Source organism: Felis catus, chromosome D3, assembly GCF_018350175.1.
Source record: "Felis catus isolate Fca126 chromosome D3, F.catus_Fca126_mat1.0, whole genome shotgun sequence".
NCBI classification, from domain to species: Eukaryota; Metazoa; Chordata; class Mammalia; order Carnivora; family Felidae; genus Felis; species Felis catus.
The window spans coordinates 56,720,358-56,732,848 of record NC_058379.1 but is presented as its reverse complement, the minus strand read 5'-3'; the positions used below and the strand labels follow the sequence as shown (position 1 = coordinate 56,732,848).

Genomic DNA, 12,491 nt, shown 5'->3' with positions numbered 1-12,491 from the left:
AGGGGAAGGAAAAAGGTTAGGGAGGGAGCCAAAGCATAAGAGACTCTTAAAAACTGAGAACAAACTGAGGGTTGATGGGGGGGGGGGGAGGGGAGGGGAGGGGAGGGTGGGTGATGGGCATTGAGGAGGGCACCTGTTGGGATGAGCACTGGGTGTTGTATGGAAACCAATTTGACAATAATTTCATATTTAAAAAAAATTTACTACATGTAAACAAACAAATAAATAGAGAACACAGTAAACAAAGACCATATAGGTACAAACCAAATATTTGGGTATTTGACATCAAATTGATTACATACATAAAAGCATTAAGTACAAATCTGGAAAGCTAACTTTATTAAAAAGAAGCAGGTCCATAGTTTGTAATTAAATGAAGCTGGAAGAGATTGTTTTACTTTACATGTCAGTCATTGGTATATAAGATTATACCATTGTGTTTTGAGAAAAGTCTAAAAATATATGTTTCTACGTTTACATCATTTGAAACTTACTAACATGGCCGATGGCAATCTATAGACCTAATAACTACATTTGGGTAAAAAAAAAAATTTTTTTTTTTAATCCTCTTCTATCGGATAGGAATGTGTAGGCCTTATTTAGAAACTGATTCAAACAGAAAGACTTAAAACATTTTTGAGATCATTGGAAATTTGATATTTGATGATATTTGGGAACTCTTATGAATAATGGTCTTATAATGTTAAAGGAAAGAATTTGTATCTTTTAGAGACACATACTGAAATATTTATGGATGGAGTGATATGATCTCTGGGATTGGCTGCAGGACAGTATGGGAGAGAGGAAGTGGATGGGGGTAGTGTTGAAACAAGACTGGCCGGGAGTCAACAACTGTTGAAGCTGAGTGACGGGTACACAGAAGTTCATTATACTATTCTGCTTTCATATGTGTTTGGATTTCTCTATAATAAAATGCTTTTTTTAAAAGAATATGATATTTTTAAAACTAAAAGTTAAAATAAATGTTTACCTAACACTGGTGGTCTGCATTGGCTTGACGTGACTTGTGGCCGTTGGAAGTTTGAGAACTGCTGCCTGAGTGGTATGAGGTCCTGAACAGAGTGAATACCCAATTCCTAAAGCATTCCGTGAAGAACACGCTGGAAGGAAAGAGCCACAAGGCAGGTGAAGTTGCCCTTCAGTGCACTCCGGCGTCCCAGCATGCTGGAAGAGCAGCTCCTGAGGTAGGCTCGGGAGTAGTGGGGCCAAAGACATCAGCTTCAAGTTTCTCCTGGTGTATAAATAATTTGTACTAGAGTGGGTTTGGGATGCATTAGAGCAACTGATCTACTCCCCAATAGAATCTATAATATTTATACATGTACACAGATAAAGAAATTCGATCATCAAAGAACTAAGCACATGGACGGCTATGGTTCAAGGAATTCCTTTCACGGAATTTCAATTGCACTTATGTTTTTGTGCCTGTATTAAGGAACTGCATTGAAAGTGGTAAAGAGACACAGCCCTACAAAAATCGCTACTGCATCTGATACAGAAATCTCTCCCTGGGGCTCCCCCACTGCCCTGAAGGGTGAACTTCCTGGTTTGGCCCCTACACACAGAGCCTGACAGCCTGGGTTTGAATCTCTTTTCTATAACTGACTAACTCTCTGGTTTTGGGCAAATTACTAACTTACTCCCAAATTCTTCGTGTTCTAATCTGTAAAATGAGCATCACAATAGTATCTACCCCACAGTTGCCAGGATCGAAGGAGAAAATGGCAGAAGAGCATTTAACTCAGTTTCTGGCCCATGTGCCTGGCATGTGTGAACTGTGATCACTCACCTCCCTCCCGGCTCTGCTTTAGAAAGGGGGATCTTTTCCTAACTCACCGATGTACTCCTTCTGCCTGATTACTTTTTTCTCTTTTCTTTGGCTCCTCAGACTCTTAGATCCATATTTGCAGCCCACTTCTAGTAACTGAACATCATATGATAGACACTTCTGTGTCCTCATATTCCTGCTGGCTCTATCAACTGTTTCCTTGTCTTCTTCATTGCTTATCTTGGCCATTTATTCCATCTTCTCTTCTGTGTATTTTTATAAGCTGGCTCAATTTTTTTTATGGTGCAAGGGACTGAGTAAATAGCTAGCTAAGTCAATAAGCCATCTGTGACTGAGGCCAGGGGAAGAGAAGAGTCATGGGGGTGGATAGTAGAGGACTCTGATGAACGAGCTCCGTCAGAGTAACAGGGAAAGGAGGGGCCGACAGAAAGTACCCACTGGGGCTCTTCAGAATAATTACTGCTTTACACCTCCCTTGGTATTCACATGTGTGCTACCATAGTCTCCCTGTACTAATGGACCATAAAATCCTTAAACACAGAAAAGGGGTAAGTTGTCTACTTGTTTTGGTGGCAGGGTGGGGTGTGAAAATGGGGCAGCTTTCTTCCCACGGCAAACACAGAACCCCTGGATTCAGCCAGGTTTTCTTCTATGACTCAGTGGCCTCTGTCCACTGGTGCTTCTGTCTCAGCTGCACACAAAGCCTTTCCCAGGAAGAGGTAGTGTTTTCCTGGCCAACAGGATGCTGACTGCTGACAGGCACACCGTGTGCACCAAACACGCCACTGTCTTCCACTCAGGGTCAGAAAGATGAGTCACCTCCACCAGCCCGGGGGCCTCAGAGCCTTGGATCTTTCCAGTGTGGATGCAGAAGGGCATGGCCTGGGGCTTTGTGATACGGAATACTGCAAGGGCTTTTTTTCCCCGAGATCCTACCAAGGACTTGGTGACTGATATCTCCCCTAATAACAACTGTGGAGGAAACTGCTAACTAGAGATAAAGATGACAGTTTCTGGTCTTTTCAAAGAAAAAGTCCCTTTAGAGACAATATCAGACCTTGAAAATGAGGTGTCCCAAAAGTATACATTAGCACTATTCCCTCAAACTCCTTGCTTGCTTGTCTGGAAAGTTCTGCAAAGAAACATAACCTAAGTATTGTGCCACTCATTACCATTTTTCCTCAAATTTGATGCCGCTGTCTGTTTGCTTCTGGAGTGGCAGGGGGCCAACAGCTTTGGCTCAGCCTCAGAGGCAAACGTGGTCACAGGAGCATAAGAGAAAGGCAAGACAACACTCTAGGAATGAAATGTACACATGGGGACTCACGGGTGCACGGACGGGCCTGGGACAGCAAGGCCAAGCCCTCATAGTAGCACTGCGTGGGCCAGGGCCTTCTCAGAGAAGGTGGCTGAACAGTGTGGATGTTCTCTGTCAGAAAGCTGATTTCCTAGGCCTATGGTAAGGTTCATCTTTAACTGCAAGAAGCCTTTTATGTATTTTCCTTCTTTATCTTTTTTCTCTAATAGAAAAAAACCCACAATATACAAAAAGTCAGATTTAGATATGAAAACCATAAATGGTAGTTTGCTAAGTGAATACAAAAATCACAAAATCGTAGATGCACCCCACTTTTGTAGTAACCAAAAACATCAATAAGAAAGGATGTGAAAAGATTCATGACAAGGAGTGAATAGTCTCCTTTGGAGAAGGGAATGGATTTGGGGTAGGAGTTATGAAGAAGGGGACCCTTATACTTTCTACTCTGAAATCCTGGAATTTTGGGGAAGAGCACATAGTAATGTTAAAAGAGTTATCAAATCAATTTAGGAGCTCCGGGTTGGGAGTATGTACTTTCCCATGGAACTCGGGCTCATCCCTGAGGCGGGACCCTCCTTCCCAGACTTCCTCGGTCCCTCAGGAGCCCCCACCCATGAGGACACGAGACCCTCTCCATCCTGCTCTATGTCGGGGTGCGCTAACTCCTTCTGACTGCACAATGACCACACCTAATGGAATACAGAGCACACCCCCACTCCCTGTTATTTTCATCAATGCCCATGGCAGTCCTACGAGGCAGGTACAGCAGCGTATCCACCTCATACCTGAGGGACCTGAAATTCAAGGAGCGTAACTGCACAGCTCCTAGGAGGCAGGGAGGGCAGTGAGCCAGGCTCCCACAGGCCCCCTCCACCCACACACAGGGTTCCTTTCAGCCCCTGCTTCCTCTGGCAGGAGAAGGTTGGTGTGGAGCCACCTGAGGACAGCAAGAAGGAGCACACGGACCCTGCCTGGATGTAACACGAGAACACCACATAAATGTACATTCTCATGTAATTAATATTCTGAGATGGTTAATTTTATGTGCAACCTGGCTAGGCCACCGTACCCAGGCATCCAGTCAAACACTAGTCTAGATTTGCTGTGAGGGTATTTTTTAGATGACATTATTATTTAAACCAGTAGACTTGGGATAAAGTATATTATTCCTCATAACATGAGCGGGCCTCATCTAATCAGTTGAAGGCCGTAAAAGACTGAGGACCACCCAAGAGGAGAGAATTCTACCTCAAGGTTGCCTTTGGACTCAGTATCAACTCTACCCTGGATCTCTAGCCTGCTGGCCTGCCATTCAAATTTCAGACTTGCCAGCCCCATAATCATGTGAGTCAAATTCCTTAAAATAAATCTTTCTCTCCATATATACGCACGTCCTACTGGCTCTGTCTCTAGAGAATCCTGGCCAATGCACTTTCCCTAAAGGGTGGACACATTTAATTTAAACTAGCTTTTGTCGGTATTACCACACCTAGTAGTGAGACTTGTTCATCTTACATGCTTTATAAACGTTTGAGTGAAAACCAACAGCTAGACAAAAAATGCTCAATTGGCTTTGCCAGATGTGATTTTTATTTAAACTTTTATTTTGTTGCCTTATGAGTCATTGCTTAAATTAAGGGAGGGAGGGTGGGAGCAATAAGTGGTAAGATGTCTTCTATTTATGGCTGTGACCCATCATCATTCCAGAAACTATAGTTTTTGTTTTGTCTTTTAAATCAGAGTAAATGGGGACCGGCAGGGCCACAAGAAAGGCTCTAGTGCCTCTCCCTCCCTCTCCAGGAGCCCTGCACCTTTCGCTGTGCAGGTCCCTTCTATAAGGAGGGGCCCAATCCCATTCCGTCCACGCACCCCCCACCAGTACAGGCAAATGCTCTCTTGCTACCAGAGACATGATGCTGAGGCCAGCATTAACTCAGTTAGGTGCTCTGCCCAGCAGTATTTGCATTTTACAAGAGCTGGCAGAAGAACCCAAAGAAACAGCTTCCAATAGGGCAGCTTCATGCTCCCACTTTAACCAGGAAGGAAACTAAGGCACAGGGATGTTGGACAGTGTGCCCACGGCTGCATAGGTGTCATGGTCCAAGCTGGCCATGAGGCGGCTGGGAAGAAGAAAGGTGTCTAGCAGAATGTGCCTGGCTTCTCTGGAATCCCCATTCAGCAAGCCTTGCCGCTTGCTGGAGAGCAGATCCTGATGAAGGGACTGAGACTTTGCATCTAGCTTCACAGGGCCACGTCCTGGATGTGGAGGAGGGCTTTTTCATACCCAGAAGTACTCCTGGCCTAATGTCTCCTTTCACATAAGTTGCATTGAACACAACGTTCATTTCCCACAACATGGCAAGTTCATTCCCTGTCTCGTATTGTTTGGAGAGCTCTCTTATCCCTCAGCACTTAGCCTAGTAGTTAGCTCTGCCAGAAAGCTTCCCCATGTCTTCACTGCCCCAGAATCCAAAGTGCACAGGCTCTGTGTTTGTTGCCTGGCACAGTCACCAGGCTGAGGTCTTCAAGGGCAGGACGTCTGACGCTGAGCAGTGTCTGGCCCACGGTAGGTCCAGTAAAAGTGAATAAACCAGGGATTATTTCCTTTTCACGGGGGAAATGACTAGAAATTACTAGTACTCTTGTCTGATGCATAATGGGCATTCCATATTTATAGAATAGTTCTTAAGAGTGCTTGGAATAAATCCACATTGACTTAAGCTATGCTGTGGGGAGAGGAGGCAGTATTACCGTCATTCCTGGGTAAAATGTCAATGGCCATGAGGAAATTTTTTTATAGTTCATGAGATATTTTTCTGATTTTTGAGAATGTTTTTAATTTTAAGTTTTCCTCCCATAAACTTTCTAAAACCATTGGCATTCTTTTTGCCTCTCTAGAATCTAGTAATTGGCACAAAACTCAGCCCCAGATTATGTCCTATAAGTATTTTAAACTTGAAATACAATGTGACATGATTCCAGGGGCCTGGCAATAATTTAAGATAAATAAGATCCATCTGGTCTCAAAATTTCTGGTCAATTCAACAAATTAAAAATCACCTGGTTTAGACACTTGGTATTATTAACCTTGTTCGTTTTCATGCATTCACACATTCATGTGATGAATGGAAGCCTGCTGTCATAGGAGGGTTAGTAAGGTGGCCAAGGAGGTAAGACACTGATAAGGAGTAGGTTAGGAGTGCACTAATTGGTGGTTAGGAAGTGCATGGACCAACCCTAAAAGGACACACTAGACTTTTGACAGTTGTAACTGTCAGGGAAAACTAGGGAAAAAGAAGTATACAAATAATGTTGTAATTGGGGCATCTGGGTGGCTCAGTCGGTTAGGTGACTGACTTTGGCTCAGGTCATGATCTCGCAGTTCGTGGGTTCAAGCCCCGTGTCGGGCTCTGTGCTGAACACTTGCTCAGAGCCTGGAGCCTGCTTCAGATTCTGTGTCTCCTTCTCTCTCTTCCCCTCTTCCCCTGCTCGTGCTCTGTCTCACTCTCTCAAAAATAAATAAATGTTAAAAAAGAAATTTTTAAATAGAAAAGAAAAATAATGTTGTAATTAGTGAGGCCCAGTAGGGATGGGATAGGCTAGACCTTAAGCAGGAGGGTAGAAAAGGAAAGGGGACAACTTAAGTATGGAAAATTTTCTTTGGATAATAAATAGCCATTTCATGTAGGCAGTAAAAATAAATTTGTAGTATTTTTGAAGAATAAAGGGACAAGCCACAAATGGAATGGACAGTGGCTGGTCCCTAGGCCAAGCTGGAGGAAGGCAGCCTGTGGCCTGGAGCGTGACTCAGGCAGGCGGGATGTGGCGCGGGCTGCCTGCAGCTGCGATAAGGAAGACAGGATGGGGCACTGCAGAGGACATCCTGGAGCAGACTGGGGACTTTCCATGCAGGAGCATATGTGGAAACCCACAGCCTGAGAGAATTCTGGCCTGCATGCCAAGCAGAGTCCTTGGGTGTCAGCAAAGAGAGGAGTGGAAATGCTAACCCTGCACCACAACGGCACAGGGGAGATTGGGAAGGAGGTATGGCTACATCCAGTGCCTTGTACAGACAGCTTCACTACATAGCTCCTGCCTTCCAGAGCCCTGCCTTCAGTAGCTCTGCTGACTCCTTTTCAGGGTAGCCTGGGTGCTCCATGCTCTGTAGCTCCCAACCGGTGGACTCAAACCTCAGGCACGTTTCTCCTACCAGACTGATTTGTGGCATATCTGTTTGATGCTTGTGCCTTGATTTACTTAGGAAGCTCCTTTAAGTGGGCTCACATTTTAAACATAGCCTCTGCCTGCTAAGCAAATATCCTTATTCATAAATGACTCCCACCTGAACCACCAACCCCCACCCCCATCCCCTGAACCTCCCTCTCCCAATAACCGGGCTTCCTTGCAGCAGAGGCAAAACCCTTCCTGGGCATCCAGGTGGGACTGGGCACAGACACCTGCTCCCACCTTGGAAGAAATTTTGTCACTCAACAGAGTAAATCACCGGGGATTCCTGGGAGGTAATAGGTGCCTGCCTCATCAGGTTTCTCCAATTCTTAATTCTGTCGTGGAGTCTGGAGTTCAGGCCCCTTCCCAACTACCTCTTCTACACACACATGGGGACTGGGGTTCTGGCGTAGTCTTCAGGGAGCTCTCCACTTCCCCAGTGAGGCAACATCATCCTATTAACTTCCACCATGGTAAATCACAGTGATGGCACATGCTCTTGATAAGACGTGATGAGAATAGTGCTTCACCTCTGTGGTCTTTCTTCCAAAATCTAACAAGCTCAGTCCATTTATGAGAAAAACCTCAGACAAATCCCAATTGAGTGATGTTCTACAAAACAATTTACCAGCACTCCTCACAATGGTCCAGGTCATCAAAAACCAGGAAAGTCTGAGGAAGCATCATAATGGAGAGGGGCCTAAGAAGAAAGGATGACTAAATGTAACATGGTATCCTAAGTGGGATCCTGAAACAGAATAAGGGTATTAAGCAAAAACTAGGGAAATCTGAAGAAGGTATGGGCTTTAATTAAAAATAATGTATCAACATTGGTTCATTAATTCTAGGAAATATGCCATGTTAACATAAGAAGTTAATAATCAAGGAAACTGCATGTAGGTTTATGTGGCTACTCTTTATCTTTGCAATTTTCTGTACATGTAAAACTGTCCTGGAATTAAAAGTTTATTTTAAAAATAAAGCTTTTTACAAACGTCATCCTAAAACCCCCAATGGGACAGCAGCTGCTGGACCACATATCACTGAAGACAATTTTATGCATGGATCCTCAATGCTGCCTTTCAAACTATAGGCATGAGAAAGTATCAGCTAGTTCCTAAGTGCAACCTACCCACTTCAGTCTTCTTTACTGCTGTTTCAAATATGTACTATACAATCCATGATCAATTTACTTTAAAATTCTGGTTTGAAAGAGCCAAATTATGGAAAGAGTGCAAATTTCCATCGAGTGATGAATGGATAAAGAAGATGTGGTTTATATATACAATGGAATACTACTCGGTGATGAAAAAGAATGAAATCTTGCCATTTGCAACAATGTGGATGGAACTGGAGGGTATGATGCTAAGGAAATAAGTCAGCCAGAGAAAGATATCATATGATATCACTCATATGTGGAATTTACAAAATCGACAGATGAACAGGGGAAGGGAAGGAAAAATAAGATAAAAACATAGAGGGAGATAAACCATGAGAACAAACTGAGGGTTTCTGGGGGTGTGGGGGTGGGTTAAATGGGTGATGGGCATTAAAGAGGGCACTTGTTGGGATGAGCACTGAGTGTCATATGTAAGAGATGAATCACTGGGTTCTACTCCTGAAGCCAAGACTACACTGTATGTATGTTAACTAACCTGAAAAAAAGATGCAGATGAAAAAAAATTATGGTTTTATTTGTTTCTAATTCAAAGAGTAATATGTTATTGGGGTGCCTGGGTGGCTCAGTTGGTTAAGCGTCTGACTTTGGCTCAGGCCATGATCGCACAGCTTGTGGGCTTGAGCCCCATGTCGGGCTCTGTGCTAACAGCTCAGAGCCTGGAGCCTGCTTCGGATTCTGTGTCCCCCTCTCTCTCTGTCCCTTCCCAGCTCACAGTCTGTCTCTCTCTCAAAAATAAATACACTTAAAAAAAAGAAACCACAAAGAGTAATATGTTACTTGGTATGACTTGAAAAAAGGAAATTTTTGCCAAAATTGTTTCTCCCTGAAGTAATAATATTATTTGCAGAACTTCCCTACAAAGCATTTTTGGAAAGGACTCAAAATGCTCACCAACTCCACCATATTCTACCTTGTAGGAATTGTGGTAATGAAGCACTAATTTCCAGGAATAGCTAGATGCAACAAAACCAAATAAGCAGATTCCTCAACTTATTGTGTACATGCAAAGTCTGGCACATTGTTTCCTGCAGTAATTTGTGTTACTGTAAATAATAGAGGCTGTAAATACATGTTACTCTGATTTCATCCATCATATGTTTCTTGTGCTGTTGTTTTATGGGGAATGGTAGGATTTGAGAAGGTGAGAGAGATTATCAAAGGGAAGTGGGGAGAAGCTTTTGTTGTCCTTTGTAGAAATATCTCAAATACTAGTGCCTTCATTTGCCTATGTGGCACATAAGACATCATTCTACCATCGTGGAATTAAGTTGTGGAACATTTTCTGTTGGATGGAAAACAAACAGGCTGGCAAATGCCTTTGAAACACTGACAGACACACCACAAGCCCCGTCACGCGTACCTGCCCCACCTCTGAAATACTAGCATCTATCTCTTCAGCTCTCTTGCTTCTGGGCCTCTTCACACCTCAGTTCTGTCCCCCTATTTTTTACCCTTTGCCAGCTTCTTCCTGGTTTCCTGTTCTTCCCTGTGCAGCACGTACTCTTCCCCAGTGTAGGAGTCAGGACAGAAAACCAGGAAGGCTGCCAGCATGACTTTCAATGAGTCCTCTGGACGCCCCATCCTTTGTCAAACGCTCCTCACAGTCTGTCTCATTTAGTTAGCAATGGCTTTGGCATTTCAAAATGAAACAAGGATTAGAAGGCTCAGAACAATCAGCCAGTCAAAAAGCTGCAGCGCAAATGAGTGACTGCAATATCTTGAAGCTCATTTCTGAGCAACCCCCCACCCAGAGCGGTGGCCTGAGGAGATTCTCTCTTGAGACAGTTTGCTCAGTTCCGCTCTCCTGGTGACTAGTGATCCACAGCTTAAGCAAGCCTGGCTGGTCTGCTCCTATTTGGACATCTAGTGCTGCTTTTCCCCATAAAGCAACATCTGAGGTTTCCTAGAGCCCCTGTGAGCTCCATGTTGGCAACTCACACTGCACACGGTCATGCTGTGATGTCCGATTGTTTTTGCCACTCTGCTGTAAATTCTGCGAAACATTCTCTGCACATGGACTCATCCCCATGCTGACAAAGCAGAATTACTGACTGATAATAATTTCAACATCATTTTATAGCCAGGCCTGACAATGAAGTGGGAAGTGCTGGATTTGGAGGCTGAGATCTGGGTTTAAGCTCCAGGCCTTTACTTGCTAGGGTAGGTTTCAAGAATGGTCAGAAATCTTTTTTATTTTTTAATTTTTTTTAACGTTTATTCATTTTTGAGGGACAGAGAGAGAGAAAGAAAGACAGAGTGTGAGCAGGGGAGGGGCAGAAGAGAGGGAGACACAGAATCCGAAGCAGGCTCCAGGCTCTGAGCTGTCGACCCAGAGCCCAACGTGGGACTCGAACTCACGGACCGTGAGATCATGACCTGAGCCAAAGTTGGATGCTTAACCGACTGAGCTACCCAGGCGTCCCAGAATGTTCAGAAATCTTAATGTGCTCATCTGAAAATGAAGGTAATAATCCCTGAATATTGTGCAGCTTATGTGAAATTCCATGTAAAACAATTTTGTGAGGTGCTACATGTATGAGGTGCCTTAGTAGTCACAGTATAAAACTTTACAGAAGATGCTTCTTGAGCAAGCTGAGGTATGCGGGCAGTTTCAGAACTGTCAGTTTCATTATGATATTCAAAATGTGATTCTTAAGAAGGACTTTTGCGCCTGTAACTTGGCTACCAATTGAATATTTAAAAAATTTTTTTTTAATGTTTATTTATTTTTGAGACACAGAGAGACAGAACACAAGCAGGGGAGGGGCAGAAAGGAAGGGAGACACAGAATCCCAAGCAGGCTCCAGGCTCCAAGCTATCAGCACAGAGCCTGATGTGGGTCTCGAACTCACAGACTGCGAGATCATGACTGGAGCCAAAGTTGGACACTTAACCTACTGAGCCACCCAGGCACACTGTCTACCAACTGAATATTAAAAAGAAGGTTGAGAATAGCTAGAATCAAAAAAACAAGAAATAACAAGGGTGGATGAGGAAGTGGAGAAAAAGGAACCCTCACACACTGCTGGTGGGAATGTATATTGGTACAGCCACTGTGGAAAACAGTATGGAGGGTCCTCAAAAAATTAACAATAGAAATATCACATGATCGAGTAATTCCACTACTGGGTATTTACCCAAAGAAAATAAAAACATTAATTTGAAAAAATATATGCGCCTCTATGTTTATTGCACTATCATTTACAATAAATAGTCCATGTACAGAAGCTAACCAAGTGTCCATACATAGATGAATGAATAAAGAAGATGTGGCATATATATGATGGACTATCACTCAATCATGAAAAAGGATGAGATTTTGCCATTTGCGACAACATGGATGGACCCAGAAGTATTATGTTAAGTGAAATAAGTGAGAGAGAGAAAGACAAATGCCATATGATTTCACTTACATGTGGAATCTAAAAAAACAAAATAAGTAGCAGAAATAGATCCATAAATACAGAAAATGAACTGATGGTTGCCAGAGGGGAGGATGGTGGGGGGGTGGGCAAAATGGATGGAGGGGAGTGGGGGATACAGGCTTCCAGTTATGGAATGAAGAAGTCACTGGGGTAAAATGTACAGCATAGGGAATGTAGTCAACGGTACTGTGATAGCATTGCAAGATGACAGATGGGAGCTACACTTGTGAGCACAGCATAATGTACAAACTTGTCGAATCACTACGCTGTGCTCCTGAAACCAGTGTTAGACAGGAAAGCCCTTGAACTGGTCAGGGCCAGACACATCCTTTACAAACTGTCAACCTATCAATCTAAGTAAGAGAAGAAATAGATAGGAGTCACAAGTTCTTTTATGTGGTCTAAGCCTTTGGAAGGGGACGTTGGGAAGCAAGCAAAAGCTGCTGCGGCTGTAGTCATCATCAGGGCTGCTCATTCTTTGTGTTCTCTGAATGGTATCTTTAGGTGAGCTGAATTTTTATTTTGATGCCC

At 43.6% G+C, this 12,491-nt stretch overlaps 1 long non-coding RNA gene across 1 annotated transcript in view; it reads right to left on the bottom strand.

Annotated features, from left to right (window-relative positions):
- LOC109493408 overlaps positions 1–12,491 on the bottom strand; it is a 78,720-nt gene that overhangs the window by 6,407 nt on the left and 59,822 nt on the right. The window contains exon 3 of the long non-coding RNA XR_006588258.1: positions 992–1,252. This is a non-coding gene — a long non-coding RNA (uncharacterized LOC109493408). The remainder of the gene's footprint in view (positions 1–991; positions 1,253–12,491) is intronic.